This window comes from Jaculus jaculus, chromosome 16, assembly GCF_020740685.1.
Source record: "Jaculus jaculus isolate mJacJac1 chromosome 16, mJacJac1.mat.Y.cur, whole genome shotgun sequence".
NCBI lineage: Eukaryota > Metazoa > Chordata > Mammalia > Rodentia > Dipodidae > Jaculus > Jaculus jaculus.
Window position 1 is genome coordinate 49,366,008 of NC_059117.1, and position 16,971 is coordinate 49,382,978.

Consider the following 16,971-nt stretch of genomic DNA (forward strand, 5'->3'; position numbering starts at 1 on the left):
AGTTCTCCCATTGAAAAGGCACCACATCATTGTCCCTTTTCACTCAGCAAAAAGATCTGGCCAGCAGAGGTAATGAGGAAACTTGGAAAGATGGAAGGGAAGAATGAACTTGGAGCACGGGCCCAGCCTGAGTCTTGGACGTCAGAAGAGGCCCTGGGAGAGCAAATCCACCTGTGGGCCAGAAACCCTTCCCTGAGCCTTGCTGCCAGACTGGGCCTGAGCTCTGCGAGCTGCAGGACAGCGCAGGGACACGCGGGTGCGGCGCCTCTACCCACCCGGCAGCCGGGGCTCCCCAGGACAGGGAGGCCAGGCCAAGGTCAATAGAAGCTTTATCATTTTTAAATATATTTTGTTTATGTATTTATTTATTTATTTAAGAGAGAGAGAGATGGGCTGGAGAAATGACTTAGCAGTTAAGGTGCTTGCCTGAGAAGCCTAAGGACCAAGGTTTGATTCCCCAGGACCCACATATCTGCCTCTTTCTCTCTCTCTCTCTCTCTCTAAAATATTTATTTACTTATTTGGGAGAGAAAGCAGGCACATCAGGCCTCTAGCCACTACAATTGAACTCCAGACACATGTGCAACCTTGTGCATCTGGCTTTACTTGGGTACTGAAGAATCAAACCTGGGTCCTTTGGCTTTGCTAGCAAGCACCTTAACCACTAAGCCATCTGTCCAGTCCAGAAGCCTAATTTTCATGAATCTACTACTGCACAGTGGATAAGGCAAGCTGCTTTTACAGAGGAGACCAAGCCACCTCAGAAAGATGGAGAGATGGGGCCAAGTGTGTGAGGATGTTTCTGCTTTTGCAGCTCAGGTTTTCCCATGACTGCATAGAGAAGGCACTGGGAAGGTCAGGGTGGGGGTGTCTATGGGTTGAAAGGCAGAGCACAGGCCAGAGCGATGGAGGCTAGATGCCTTTGACTTCATTTGATTCCCAAGGATCAAGGCCTGGCGTCCTGTTCTCTACCTTGATACAGACACACTGGGCTTCGTGGAGCATGATGTTCTGAAGGAGGCATCAACCTCTTGGGACTCTGTCCAAACCACTGTGCACACACTGGGGAACAAGGGCCAAAGAGGACAAAGGTTTTTCCCAAAATCACACAGCAAATTGCTTGTAGGCAGAAGACTAGAATCTACATAGTCTAACAGGTTTGAGGTCCAGAACTGGCTGCACTTTGTCTCATGGGCAGAGAGATTCCTTTTGCCTGGCCCCATAGGACCTCCACTAGAAAGCAACCTGAGGGACTCGAGGTCTGGGGCATGTGTGAGGTTTCTGTCAAGCACTCTAGGGCCTCTGCCTTTGTCCTCCCCGCATTCCCCAGGCACCAGGCACAGGGTGTGGTGACGGGTGCTTTGGCCAGAAGCCCCTTTGTGCTCTGAAGGGCGACGACAGAGGCTTCTACGGCTTCTCTTCTTCATCCACAGTATGAAGGGTCCACTGCTTTTATTTGAAGTGCCAGGATCAAACAAAATAACATGGCTAGGATGTGCTGGTAGCAGGTAAGGACTCTGCAACGGAGACCCATGAGCAAGGGTTGTGACTGGCAGATCGCAGCATTCAATTTTAACAGAATTTTAAAAATAAATTTTATTTGTTCATTTATTTATTTATTGAGACAGACAGAGAGTGAGAAAGAGGCAGATAGACAGAAAGAATAGGTGAGGGTACTCCAGGGCCTCCAGCAACTGCAAATGAACTCCAAGTGCATGTGCCACCTTGTACATGTGGCGTAGGTACTGGGGAATCAAACTTGGGTCTTTAGGCTTTTCAGGCAAGTGCATTAACCACTGAGAAATCTCTACAGTTCTTAGCATTCTATTTCAAAAATGAAGAAACTGAAGCCTGGAGGAAGCTCATTGGCTTGCACTAGCTGACCTCAGGATGTGTTGTGGGGTCTAGAGTTGGATGTGCCCAGGATGCTGGGCACCAGGGCGGCAGTCCATGTTTAGATCCAAGTCTCCTTCTTAGTCTCAGCCCCAGGCTGTGGGTGAGGTCCGTCTGCACTCTCCCCCTCTTGCAGATTACTAGCACATGGGAAGGCTTCTGCTGAGAGACTAGACGAGCTGAGATTGGCAAACCCAAGCTGGGGCTAAGCCCACTCTGTGCTGCTCAGGCTTAACCTCATCAGGAACCTTTGGGACGCCTCTTCTCAAGCTTTCAACAGTGTTCTACAATTTGGAGGGTGGGGGAACTTCTCCATATAGCCTCTTATTGAGACATGGAGTCATTTTTCCACTTCTCAATCTCAGCTGTCCTTAGACTTGAGTAGAAGCGCTTCCTGAATGTCGCACCACTGTGTGGAGGAGCTCAGGACACTGTGCTAGATGGGAGGAGACCCTGTTACACGAAAGCCCCAGCCAGCCCACCTTCTCCCACTGAGGCAGGAGTCAGGCTTCCTAGGAGAGCAGGTCCAGCCCCCGTGCTGTCCCCAAGAGAGCAGAAACCGGCTCTCACCACAAAGCCAGCCCAGCTTCTCCACCCACAAGCTCACCAGCAGATCCGGTGACTACTGGGTTTGAACACTGAACCTTGGTGTGAGTGTGGGGTGTTATTTCTCAATAGATACCTGATAAGTGATGGATATGGTTTCTCTTGGTCTTGATTTTCTCATCTGTGAGATGAGAATCTCACATCCTAACAAACTTGTATAACGCATAAGCACATGGTTGGCACGTGTGCACCAGCTCTGGTTAGCGACACTGAGGCAAGAGTCTTGAGGGCAGCCCCTCTGTGGACAGGGGAGGGGACACATTGATGGCGGCCCTAGATGCAGAAGTAGAATTTAAAGCCAGGTGTGGAGGCACGCCTTTAATCCCAGCTCTCAGGAGGATCACTGTGAGTTCAAGGCCAGCCAGGGACTACAAAGTGAATTCTAGGTCCTTCTGGGCTACAGCGAGACCTTACCTCAAAAAAAAAAAAAAAAGTAGAATTTAATAACATTGACACCTGAGTAACAGAGGTGACAATATTTTTGCCTAAGGTTTTCAAAGGACATAAGGACCCCAAGTTTGTCTCATAATCTCTAATTATGAGATTTGAGCCAAGCTAATTTGACACCAAAATGTCACCCAAAATTTTGAGGTCTTAATGCTCCATGACCAAAATGACAGTCTAAAAACGAAGGCACTGGGGCAGCAAGCGCATCGCCACAGGACCACTAAAGGCCCTCCATCCTAGCGGAAGCCTCCGTGTCAGGTCAGGAGGACGCCAGGCTCCTCACCACGGCCACTGTGAGCTACAGCATCCGGGCCTCGCCCCTGCCACTCCCTGCCACCTTCACATGGTCCTGGGGTGAGCCACCTCTGGGCCTATGCATAAACTGATCCCTCTTTCTCTAATGTTGCACACACACACACACACACACACACACACACACACACTTCATCCATCCTACAGAACAAACATGACTCCCTAAGTCTGGGTTTATCTCCCACCATGGGCCTTGAATGTCACCCTGGGCTCTTGTCACAGGGTGGTGGTCACTAAGCAGGTGTGCTCTATGACAAGGACTGCTTCCTGTGTTCACGTCCCATGAATGAGTACCTCGCACACAGCAGGGATCATTAAATGCTTCTTCCTACTGTGTGACCAATAGAGTGAACAAGTGAATTGGATGGATCTTTAGAGACAGAGAGAAAAAAGGAAAACACCATGAAGGGAAACAGAGCTCAGGGGCCAAATGTGTCCCAAGCTTTCTGTGTGCAACTCTAGAGCAGGCCCAGTGAAAGGGCACGGGAGCCATGTGGGCTCAGGGGTCCTGCGAAACACCCCAGGTCTTACCACAGAGGTCAACGTTGATTGGGTGGGACTCTTCCCAGGTATAGGTGATATATGTCACCTTGTAATCTGTCCCTGTGCTTGTGAGTAACCCAGTAAATGACACATCAGTTAATCAAGTTGGACTTGGACACAATCTTTCTTTGTCTTTGTTGTGCCCACTGTATCTGGGGTCAAGAGACAATCCTTTTTTTTCTGTTTCTTTTTTAATATTTCATTTATTTAAGAGAGAGATAGGCAGATAGAAAAAATGAGTGTTCCAGGGCCTCTAGCCACTGCAAATGAACACCAGACACATGTGCCACTGCATACACCACCTTGTGCATCTGTCTTATGTGGTTACTGGAGAATCAAGCCTGGGTCCTCAGGTTTAGCAGGCAAGCACCTTAACTGCTAAGCCACCTCTCCAGTCCCTCTGTTTCTTTGTTTGTATGTATGGATTTGTATGTGGGTAAGTGTGGGTGTGAAGGTTAGAGGTTGACATTGGGGTGTCTTTCTTAGTCATTCTTTACCTTATTCTTTTAGTCAGGATCTCTCAGTGACTCTGGGACTCATTGGCTAGGCTAGATTAGGTGGCCAGCTTACTCCTGGGATTTTCTGCCTCTTTGTCCACCAAGCTGGAATTACAGGCATATGGTGCCACTCCCAGTATTTCAAACTCAGGTTCTCCTACTTGTACTGCAGACACTTTCCTGAGCCAGTTCCCCAGCCCTAGACTTTTTTTTTTTTTTAATGCTTTCCTAATGAAAGTCATGCAAACAGGAGCCTGTGTCCCCTGAGGGGGAGTAGAAAGATGTGTTCAGGGCTTTCTAGATCTGTGAATTATCTTCTAGATAAGAGAACCCCTATGGAGTCTGGGGAAACAGTGATAGGTTTGGGCATTACAAGCTGAGGCAATGATGTGTTAGGCAGAATTACTAATCTCTAATTCCAAAACATCAGAGACTAACAGTAGAAATTCCTAAAGGAACCACCCAGCAATCTTAGCACAGAGCTTCTGGGTGGCCTGTAACCATCCTCCATGAGGTAAGCCAAGACCCTTCCACATTGTCACTGCACAGCATGGACAAAAAAAGATACAGTGGGGAACACCCATTGGCCCCTCAAAAACTCAGACTCCAGGGCTGGAGAGATGGCTCAGCAGTAAAGGCACTTGCTTGCAAAGTCTAAGGACCAGAGTTCAAATCCCCACATAAAGCCAGATGCATGAGGCAGTGAGTGCATCTGGAGTTCGTTTGCAGTGACTAGAAGTCCTGGTGCACCCATTCTCTTTCTCTCTTCTCTCCTCTATCTTTCTGCTTTCAAGTAAACAAATAAAAATATATAAAGAAAAAAAAAACAGATTCCAAAATTGTTACACAACACTCCTATTGCCCTCCATTGGAGTCACCTACCCCCACCTGGATGGAGAGGACCCTTGAAAATTTAGGCTACAGTTAGGCAGCCATTTTTCTCTCACCACACACTGGTGCAAGGGTGTGTGAATTTCACTTGGACAAACGGATTAGGCCTAAAACTCTCCAAAATGCCCAGTTCTTCATCTATAAGTTAAAGCCAAAGTACTCTATCAGAAAATTCTTGGGGGGGCTGGAGAGATGGCTTAGTGGTTAAGCGCTTGCCTGTGAAGCCTAAGGACCCCGGTTCGAGGCTCGGTTCCCCAGGTCCCACGTTAGCCAGATGCACAAGGGGGCGCACATGTCTGGAGTTTGTTTGCAGAGGCTTGGAAGCCCTGGCGCGCCCATTCTCTCTCTCTTCCTCTATCTGTCTTTCTCTCTGTGTCTGTCGCTCTCAAATAAATAAATGAAATAAAAAAAAATTAAAAAAAAAAAGAACAAAATTCTTGGGGGTTTGGAGAGATGACTTAGCGGTTAAGTGCTTGCCTGTGAAGCCTAAGGACCCTGGTTTGAGGCACGATTCTCCAGGACCCACGTTAGCCAGATGCACAAGGGGGTGCATGCGTCTGGAGTTCGTTTGCAGTGGGTGGAGGCCCTGGTGCGCCCATTCTCTCTCTCTCTCTCTATCTGCCTCTTTTTCTCTCTGTCTCTCTCAAATAAATAAATAAAAATGAACAAAAAAAATTAAAAAAAAAGAAAATTCTTGGGAACTGCAAATAGGATGAAAGATAAAATCCTAACAAGTGTCAAGAATAAATTATTGTCACCAGGCACATTAGCACACACCTGTTATCCGAGTGATTTTGAGTGGGAAGCAGGAAGTTGGCACATTTTTCAACAACCTGGGCTAGACAGTGAGACTCTACAGAGGGATGGAGGAAAGAAAAAAAGAATAAATGTCATCCTCCTATATCATACACACACACACACACACACACACACATATATATATATATACACATGTGCTTTTCGAGGGAGGGTCTTACTCTAACCCAGGCTGACCTGAAATTCACTGTGGAGTCTCAGTGTAGCCTCGAACTCATGGCGATCCTACTACCTCTGCCTCCCGAGTGCTGGGATTAAAGGTGTGCACCACCACACCCAGCTCATATTTTTATTTTCAAGCAGAGCGGGACAAACAGAGAGAGAAAGAGAGAGAGAATGGATATGCCAGAGCCTCTGGCAACTGCAAACTCCAGATGTATGTGCCATTTTGTGCATCTGGCTTAAGTGAGTGAGTACTGGGCAATTGAACCCCAGTTGTTAGACTTTGCAGCACCTTAACCGCTGAGTCTTCATCTCTCCAGCCCCTTCACTCATACTTTTAGTTAGCCCAAATGAAATTGGTCCACACCGGTACTTTCCAACGTATTCTAGAATCGGTAACAGGTACTGGTGAACAGGAGTGAGACACATCCCATCCCACCAATATTAGCTCACTGACAAGTTTCTTTCCAGCAACTCTGACCATGACATTTCTTATGCTAATAGCACTGACTATGTCCCTTCACAAGGATCCTTTCAGCCGTCCATGGGGACCATTTCCAGGACCTGCCTGCATAGGAGCCCTTCCTGCCCAGCATATCATCTCCTGGGTCTGAGTTACAGAAGGCACTTCACTTTAAAAAGCTTTTTTTTTTTTTTTTTTTAACTGCATGGCAGTGCACATCTTTAATCTCAGCACTCAGAAGACAAAGGCAGGAGGATCACTATGAGTTGGAGGCCACACTGAGACTACATAGTAAATTCCAGGTCAGCCTGGGCTAGAGTGAAACCTTACCCACCCCCCCAAAATAAAACCTTTTTTACTGACAATTTTTTTTTTAAATTTTTATTTATTTATTTGAGAGCGACAGACACAGAGAGAAGGACAGAGAGAGGGAGAGAGAGAGAATGGGCGCGCCAGGGCTTCCAGCCTCTGCAAACGAACTCCAGATGCGTGCGCCCCCCTTGTGCATCTGGCTAACGTGGGACCTGGGGAACCGAGCCTCGAACCGGGGTCCTTAGGCTTCACAGGCAAGCGCTTAACCGCTAAGCCATCTCTCCAGCCCGACAATTTTTATATATGTACACTTTCACTACTCTCTCTTGCCCCTACTCCTTCATACCCCTTCCATGGAACCCCTTTTTTCCCTTCCACCAGTCCGTCTTCTATTTTGATGTGTTTCTCTGTTTGTTTTTTGCCTTCCTTCATCATCCAGAATTTGCTTTAGAAACCTGAGCTGACCAAAACTCATGCTTATTTCACTATACAGGATGGGACGGCTGGCTAGGATACTTTCACTGATGGTTCGTGACTCTGAGATCAGAGCAGTGCTGGGCCACACTGGAGGTGAGAGGCAGGGCCACACTGGGGAAGGAGGTGCTCTTCATGAATACATTAGGCATTTATTGAAATGCCTGGTGTATTAAAGTCAGGGTTCTCTAAAGGAACAGAGCTGCTAGAACAAATTATTTTAAAAAGGGATTTTACTGGGTTAGCTTATAGTAGTCCAATAGCAGTTGCAGGCCCAAGAAACATGGAACCTGGTAGCTGCTCAGACCTCGTGTCCAGATGCCTCACCAGTCCCAACCCAGCCCCACAGATAGTGCCAAAAGCTTGGAGGATTCCTGAGGAGCCGCTTGGTTTTGATCCACGTGGGTCTTCAGTTGATGCGGGTCTCAATCCACAACGGTCTTCAATCTAGGCTGGAAGGCAGCAAGGAGCTCCAGCAGCCAAGTGGAAGGAAGGAAGGAAGGAAGGGGCTCTTTTTACCCAAAGCCCCCTTATATCAAGTCCCCCTCTGAGCAGGGCTGCTGGCTCTGGGGAAGGTCTCACTCTGGGGGAAGGACTTCCTCCTTTAGTTGATCCTTCCTGGAAGCAACCTCTGAGACCCACCAGAAAGGGATTTCTGTGGATTACTAAACAGATCAAGTTGACACCTTAACTATCACAAGTCCACCCCTTGTCAACTTGACACCAAATCATATCTCTTTACATCATACATAATTTCCAAATGAAAGCAGTAACAAGCTCATTCCGCCTAACATGGCATAACTATCCTACATACAACCGGAACTGCAAAATCTTTCCCCCAACACAAATCTTAGTCTCTAATATAATAGGTCTAATATAAAACCAACAGTTAGCTAGTGATATAATCTTAATATTGTTTAGATATGTACATATACTCTGTATCAAGGCAGGACAGAAACACTGCAATTACAGTCCTCATTTCTATAACTGCTCACATGGTCTTAGCTGGTATTTGTAACTGCCTTCTTCTACTACCCACTCTGTATTTCCTCCACGTTCAGAAAGCACCTCAGCAGGTCTTGGTTCTTTACCTGGAGGGGTAACCCATACCTTCGTTCCTGAAGGATCTGGGCCATTTATCACACTACCTCTATTGGGTTGTTGCAGTCATCCATTGACTCTGACAACAGGACATGGAAACACTAAGAGATGCCCTAAAGGATCTCCTGCACTCCAGGCATACTCTTCCTTACCGCCATTGTGGAGGAGCAGCCCAATTTCCCCCTGGAAATCCGAATCAATCACCCCTGCAATCACTGTAACTCCTTTCTCAGCCTGTTCACTCAAGGGCATTAGGAGCCCAAAGTGACCAGGGGGAAGTCTTAGCTTCCAGTTCAATGGAATGTTCTTTGTATCTCCTGGCAAAAGCACTCCCCTTTCTGGGACCAAGACTTGTAGTCCAGCAGAGCGTAAGTTTGCAGGAACAGGAAGCAAAAATTTAGCTAATGGGTAAATTGGGGTGATGGTAAGTGGGACCATTCCCATTTCCACCCCTTGATTCCTGGACCCATGAATCCGGGCTATAGGAGAAACAGAACAATATATAGGACACTGACTCAGAACATATATAGCCTGCTGGAGGACACTCCTCCAGCCCTACAAGCTATTGCCACCTAGTTGGTACTGTAGCTATTTCTTCAAAAGGCTATTCCACCATTCTATCAAGCCAGCTGCTTCAGGGTGGTGGGGCACATGGTAAGACCAGTAAATTCCATGATCATGAGCCCATTGCTGTACTTCCTTGGCAGTGAAGTGAGTTCCTTGGTCAGAAGCAATGCTGTGTGGAATGCCATGACAGTAAATAAGGCATTCTGTAAGCCCATGGATGGCAGTTTTGGCAGAAGCACTTTACTGTAGCAGACCTTGACATTGCTGGTAGAAATCACCCAACCAAGAGCAGCTTCTGGGAAAAAGAGGTTTACTTTGGCTTATAGGCTCGAGAGGAAGCTCCACGATGGCAGGGGAAAATGATAGCATGAGCAGATGGTAGACATCACCCCCTGGCCAACATAAGGTAGACAATAGCAACAGGAGAGTGTGCCAAACACTGGCAAGGGGAAACTGGCTATAACACCCATAAGCCTGTCCCCAACAATACACTGCCTCCAGGAGGCGTTAATTCCCAAATCTCCATCAAATGAGAACCTAGCATTCAGAACACCTAAGTTTATTGGGGACACCTGAATCAAACCACCACATTCTGCCCCTGGCCCCCATAAACTGATAACCATATATGATGTAAAATGCAATGCATTCATCTAACTTTAAAAGTCCCATAGTTTTTAATCAATTCCAATGATCTTTATACATCCCCATAGTCCAAGATCTTTTAACTGAGCCATAATACCAAAAAATAGCCTTTAAAAACCCAGAATGACACAGAAAAAATATTCACACTGCAAAAGATGGCATTGGGCATAGCAAAGAAACATTCAATCAATACAAGATTTAAAAAAAAAAAAAAACAGGGAAAACATTAAACTCAAATTCTAAGTTCAACAACTATAATCAGTGACAAATCTCCAAGTCTGATAATTCTAACCAGCAATAAGTCTCTGGAGTTCCAATTCCGCCCCTCCAGCTAGGCTACTCACTGTCCTGGAAAACTTCATCAGGGCCAGCAGCTCTCCTTGGCAGCCACCTTGTGGTCCCAGTATCTTCACTGGATCTCCACTGCAACCCAAGGTTCATCCTCATGGCCCCATGGGGTCTCCATGCAGGCATCCAGCAAACCTGCTTCACACTGCCCATGGCCATTTCCAAAACACAAGACTGTGTTGCAAACTCAATGACCCTCTTTCCAGCATTTCTTATACTCCACAGTACCAGGTAGGGTGCCATTTTGTTAATCCAAGGGGGGAGTAAAGCAGACTTTGAAGAACAGGACACTCCTTGAGCACTCAAGCCTCTTCAAATGAGTCTACATTCTTCCTTTTGCCCCAGCGCAGGTCAGCTAGCCCAGTCTCAAAGGTTGTAATTTCTCAGTTGCTGCTGAACAAGCAGCAGTTCACCCAAAGATTTTTCTTTCTGTGCCATACACCAGTTCATTTCTACGCAAAGCAACCCTGCACAGCTTCTCAGGACATGGGCATACGAGCAAGCTTCTCACACAAACTGCTAGCCCAGTCCAAGCAAAGCTCTTTCTCACCCTCATAAGCCAAACCTCACAGTCCATAGTTCTTAGTGCATTCAGGTCCTGCAGCTCAGACCAGAATAGTCCATCAAGCTTATAGCACTGCAAGGTGTCTCTTAGGCGAAGGCTTTAAATCCTCCCACATTCCTCTTGAAAATCAGCTCCAAAAGGCCAAAGCCACACAGTCAGGTGTCTAGCAGCAATCCCACTCCTTGTACCACTATTCTGTTGTAGTCCGGTTTGCATTGCTGGTAGAAATCACCCAACCAAGAGCAGCTTCTGGGAAAAAGAATTGATTTTGGCTTACAGGCTCGAAGGGAAGCTCCACGATGGCAGGGGAAAATGATGGCATGAGCAGAGGGTGGACATCACCCCCTGGCCAACATAAGGTGGACAATAGCAACAGGAGAGTGTGCCAAACACTGGCAAGGGGACACTGGCTATATTACTGATTAGCCTGAGCCCCCCCCCCCAAATATACTGCCTCTCGGAGGCATTAAGTTCCAAATCTCTCCATCAGCTGGGAACCTAGCATTCAGAACACCTAAGTTTATTGGGGACACCTGAATCAAACCACCACACCTGGCATGCCTTTGCATGGAAAGCCTGAAATTTTTTGTTTATTTTGTTTCAATGATACTTTTTAAAGTTTTATTTATTTATTTATTTATCTTGAGAGAGAGAAACAGGTAGAGAGAGAGAATGGGCATGCCGGCCTCTAGCATTGGCAAATGAACTCCAGATGCATGTTCCACCTTGTGCATCTGGCTTATGTGGGTCCTGGGGAATCAAGGTTGGGGCCTTTGGTTTTGCAGGCAAGTGTCTTAACAGCTAAGCCATCTCTCCAGCCCTCATTGATTTTGTTTATTTCTTCAAGATAGAGTCTCACCCTAGCCCAGGCTAACCTGGACTTCACTACCTATGTCTGGGGTTAAAGGTGTGGGCCACCACACCCAGCTAGCTTTATCATTTTAACCTCATTAGTGAGTGTATAAATGTGCACTGTGTTTATGTATAGCAGCGGTTTTCATAGGGGTAATTTTGCTCCAAGCACATTTGACAACATATGTAGACATTGTCATACTTCACAGGGTTCTGTTCTCACCTGTGAGTCAGGGACACAGCTGAATGCTCTCACCACTCAAAACAGACACTTTCATTTTATTGAAGTGTACTTATTTCTTTTTTAAAAATTATTTTTATTTATTTATTCGAAAGTGACAGAGAGAAAAAGAGTCAGATAGAGAGAGAGAGACAGAGAATGGGTGTGCCAGGGCCTTCAGCCACTGCAAATGAACTTCAGATGCGTGTGCCCCCTTGTGTATCTGGCTAACGTGGGTCCTGGGGAATCAAGCCTCGAACTGGGTTCCTTAGGCTTCACATGCAAGCACTTAACTGCTAAGCCATCTCTCCAGCCCTTATGTCTTTATTTATAAGCAGAAAGAGAGAGCAAGAGAACTGGCATGGCACCAGGGCCTCAGCTGCTGCAAACAACCTCCAGACACATGCGCCACGTTGTACATCTGGCTTTCCATGGGTACTGAGGAGTTGAACTAGCGTCATCAGGCCCTGCAGGCAAAAAAATGCCTTAACTGCTGAGCCGTCTCTCCAGCCCTGATAAATACTTTTCACATCATGCAATTATAAAACTTTTAAGGTCATGTAGATGACATAAATCGGACCTATCTGGTCCTGTTCAAGAGGGAACAGAGACTGCATGCACCTGGCTAACTGGTGCCACGTAGGACGAATGGCGTAGGCCCCACTCTTCCTGTTTTCCAAGCCAGAAGACTTTAAGTGTGAGGGTACTCATTGGTTAAAGGCTATGCCAATGAAACATAAGACACCCGGAAGCTCTAGAAGCATGGGGCGAAGAAGAACTCGACCTCTTCATTTAGAAAGGGGAGCCCACCTGAAGCAAGTGTTACCTGTTCTTTTGGAGCCCTCAGTCTTCCACCAGGGTCTCCCATCCCCTCCTAGGTAACCTTTGCTGTGCTCTTACTATGTAACAGATTCTGCTAACAACGTCCTGGGCTTTCTCATTGTTGTTTTACTTCTACACAACAGCCCCAATTGCTAAGTAGTCATATACTCTCTCATTTTATTTTATATATTTTTATTTATTTATTTGCAAGCAGTAAGAAGGAGAGAGAGACACACACAGAGAATGGGCACACCAGACCTCTAGTCACTGCAAACAAACTCCAGATGTGTGCACCACTTTGTGCACCTGGCTTCAGTGGGCACTGGATCAAACTCGGGCTGTCAGGCTTAGCCTTAACTGCTAAGCCATCTCTCTAGCCCACTCACCCATCTTATTTTACTTTACTTGCTTGAGAGAGACAGTGAGATTGAGAGAGTGTGCGAATGAGCACATTAGGGTCTCTAGACCCTGCAAACAAACTCCAGATGCATGCACTACTTTGTGGGTTCTGGGGAATCAAACCTGGGTCTTTAGACTTTGCAGCCAAGTGCCTTAACTGCTGATCCACCTCTCTAACCCTCTTGCCCATTTTAAAGACTAGAATCCAGAGGCTCAAAGACGTTGTCCAACTTTACAAGGTGACACAGCAAATGACATTAGACTCTGAGACCAGATTGTCAGCCCAGACCTGTTCTTAAGCACAGATCCAGTTTGTCCTGGAGACCCAGAGTCCACAAGTAACGCTTGCAACAGACAGACTTCCCTCACTCCTAGGTCAACCACCACTGGGGGCAGTCTGGGTTCCCCAAGTATTTAGTCTCCATTTAAAACCGTGGTAAATTTGCTCTCCAGGGCACAATTATCAAATGTCTATCTGAAGACACTTCCACAAATCATGGGGGGCTTTGGCATGGAGTGAGTGGAGGCCAGGGATACTGCTAAACCTGCACAGGATAGATGTATTCCACAGAGTAACCTGGTCTAAAATGCCAATGGTACCAACACGCAGAAATCCTGAGTAAAGAAACTCATGACAGCAATTATCGCGCCTAACACAGCAACCAGCAGACATTGCAGGTTCATCCCAAGCGCTGCTTTGTCTCTCCTCAAATCATGCTTTCTTCCCTCGCCCTGGAATCCCATGGTAATCCCAGCTCTCGTGTCACGTATCCACCGATCCTAAAGACCTAACCCCGAGCACAGCTCTTACATCTCAATAGAAGCAGAGCAAATAAGAAAAGGAAGAAGTAGCAACAGGCAAAAGACAAGCATTAAAATAAAAGGTGAGGGCTGGAGTTAGGGCTCGGTGGTTAAGAAGCTTGCTTACAAAGCCAAAGGACCCAAGTTTGATTTCCTAGAAGCTATGTAAGCCAGATACACAACGTGGCACATGTGTCTAGAGGTCGCTTGCAGGGGCTAGAGGCCCTGGTGTGCCCATTCCCTTTCTCTCTCTCTCTAATAAAAATAAAATATATTTTAAAAAAAACCACAAAGTGACTCCTTGAGATTCAAACATAATATTCTCTGCATGACTGAAATATTAGTGTTTTTCTTTTTTTCTGGAAGCTCTAAGCTGTCATCCAAGCCCTCATCAACTCCAATAACTCAAGCTCTCTCTGCTAAAGACACACACATGCACATGCATACACACATACACACACACACACACACATGAGCTTGCTGTATTTCATAAAATGACTATAATAGAAAAGTACAAAATAAATAATCTTCATCTCCTTTGTAGGCTAGCAAATTATACATTGTATAGAAAAATATTAAAAAAAGATGCAATTTCCTCCTTTCTTTTACTGTTTTTGAAATAGGAAGACAGTAATTTCAAGCTTCTAGATTCAAATTGATATAGTTGGGTAAGGGGGAAGTGTAATTCATGCCAGTCTTTAATTACATTTACTTTTTAAAGTTGGCTAACAAGATGCTTCCCTAATATAAAACATTAAACAATGATCAGATAGAAGTGCAGACTCTGCTAATGGGTAAATTAGAAGAGCCCTTTTCTAAGTTTTAATTCTTACGTCTTCCAATGTTTCCTGAAGTTAAAAAACTTGTTTCAACTCTGACTTTCAAAACATGGCATTTTATCTGTCCAAGCAACTCAAGTTCTAACCTACTTAGCAGCAAATAACCTGTTGTGATACCCACACAATGAAGTGCAATAGTGGCACACAGTCATGGTGGGGAACCAACTGCTCTTGATTTGGCTAACTGATCCCCTCAGTGGTACAAGACCCATAGCTGGAACTGGGAAACAAGTCAGAACCATATCCAAACATAAGCCCACTCTCCATTATCAAGCTACCATCATCATGGGCTACAAGAATGCCTACACCTATTAAAAGGGTTATCTTATTTTTCCTGGTGCTAACTTACTCTCCGTTGGAGAATCTGCTTCTCCTTTTCAGATAGATGTAGATTCAAAGGAAAGAGCCACCCCATCATACCTCAAAAGGGCCCCAGCTGAAACTAAGAAAGATTGGCGAAATAAGCAAGGGTGCTGTTTTCCTGGTGAACCAGATACCAGCACAAGGGGGAAGGAGACCAACACAGAGAAAAATCAACTCCTACCAAATCAGAGAGCCAGAGCCCCAGAGGCCCCCAATACCTCATCACCGAAGCAGACCAAAAATGAACCCAACATGGCTCAGGGAAATTTTGCAGAAGAGGGGGCAGAAAGAATGTCAGAGCCACATGTTGGGTCATGATATGCAGAGACATTTATCTTACCCATAACTGTGGGCTAACCCCACAATGCACGACCCATATACCTCAACAAGGAGGGACCAAGGGGAGGGAGTAGGCCACGGATGAGCCTAATAATGGTACCAGAGTGCCTGTATTTGCTGAGTACAAAACTAGTTAATAAAAAAACCAAAAAATACATGGCATTTTGTTTTTACCACTCCTAAAGAGTGGGACAACTGCAATAATATTTACCTTTAAAAATAAATCCTTTTAAGTATACTTTACAGCAATGATACAGTACTTCAAACCTGTGTTATGGCACTTGTTTGTATGAAATATGTGTGTCAAATCCCAAGTGGCTTTACTATTTCTCTCCTGCTCTTTCCTCTCTATGTTGTGAACCCCACATCTTTGGGATAGCGTTGATTAGTGACTACTTGGAGTCAGCTAGCACCCAGCTCTTGTCTGGAGGCTGTATCATCCTGCTATCAGGTCTATTTGAAGATTCCAGTGGCTTGAATAATATTGTGCAGAAACAAATTTAACAATCCTCTGAGAAAGAATTAGAATAGACAACTGTCAACAGGAAGTGCTAGGTCAGGAAGTGAGGAGCCTAGAAAATTGAACAGAGACATAGCAGCCATCTTTTCCTTGGAGCCCAGTGCTGACTGTTCTGAGCATGGCTGTCCTTGCTGCTAAATGTATACTCATTTTTTTCATTAATTTCCCCATTTGGGGAAAATCTTGAATGTACTCCAAGATGACAAGAAATAAAAGGGCTGACATTGCTACATCGAGTATATGTTTTGGAATAAAGAGCACTGGTCAATATACAATGGAAAGAAAGCTGAAACAGAAACTCCTCAAACCACTAGCATTTGAATTTTGACCAGAATTGCTATTTTAAACACTGTATATCCATGTGTGTCACTGTGTGTGTGTGTGTGTGTGTGTGTGTGTGTTAATGCATTCTTGGTCTCCTTAAAAGGTTTCAGTATGTTACAAAGTTATAGAAGGAGGAGAAAGAGAAGCAAAGGGCTAGCTAATGTACCAATCTACAGAGCTTGTCCTGTATGTATTTTCAGGAAACATGACAACCTTCAGTTTCTAGTGAGTTTTCATTCTCTGTGGACCCAAGTTTTCTTTTCATAAAAACTGTCTTCAAAGGGTACAGATTTACCAAAATGCCTCAAAGTAAGTTCAAACAGAGTAAAAGCAATTGCAGTAGTCAACACACACATCTATACACACATGCATATATGTGTGTGTATATATGTTTATTTGGACTAAAAATTTGGTCATGGCTGAAAGCATTAGCCTTTTTGGTTCATCTCTGCAATGACACAATAGCAACAAGTTCTAAAACAATTAGATTGCATGCATAATGCTAAAAGAATGTGAGTAATCCTGTGACCAGCTTTAAGCCATCTGCTTTGATTTCTTTTCTTTTATAACGTTCTTTTTCTTGAGCATGTATAGGAAAAGAGAATGCACTTTTTGTTCTGTTACATATAGAAATCTTTTGAAGATTCCAAATAGTTTGGTTTTGGTAAAAATCCACCACTCTTCTATTATTTTAATATGTAGTCATCTTAAGCTACCCCTTGTGACTTCTCAAAAAAAAAAAAAAAACAAACAGGGCTGGAGAGATGGCTTACTGATTAAGTCACTTGCCTGCAAAGCCTAAGGACCCAGGTTTGATTCCCCAGTACCACATAAGCCAGATGCACAAGGCACA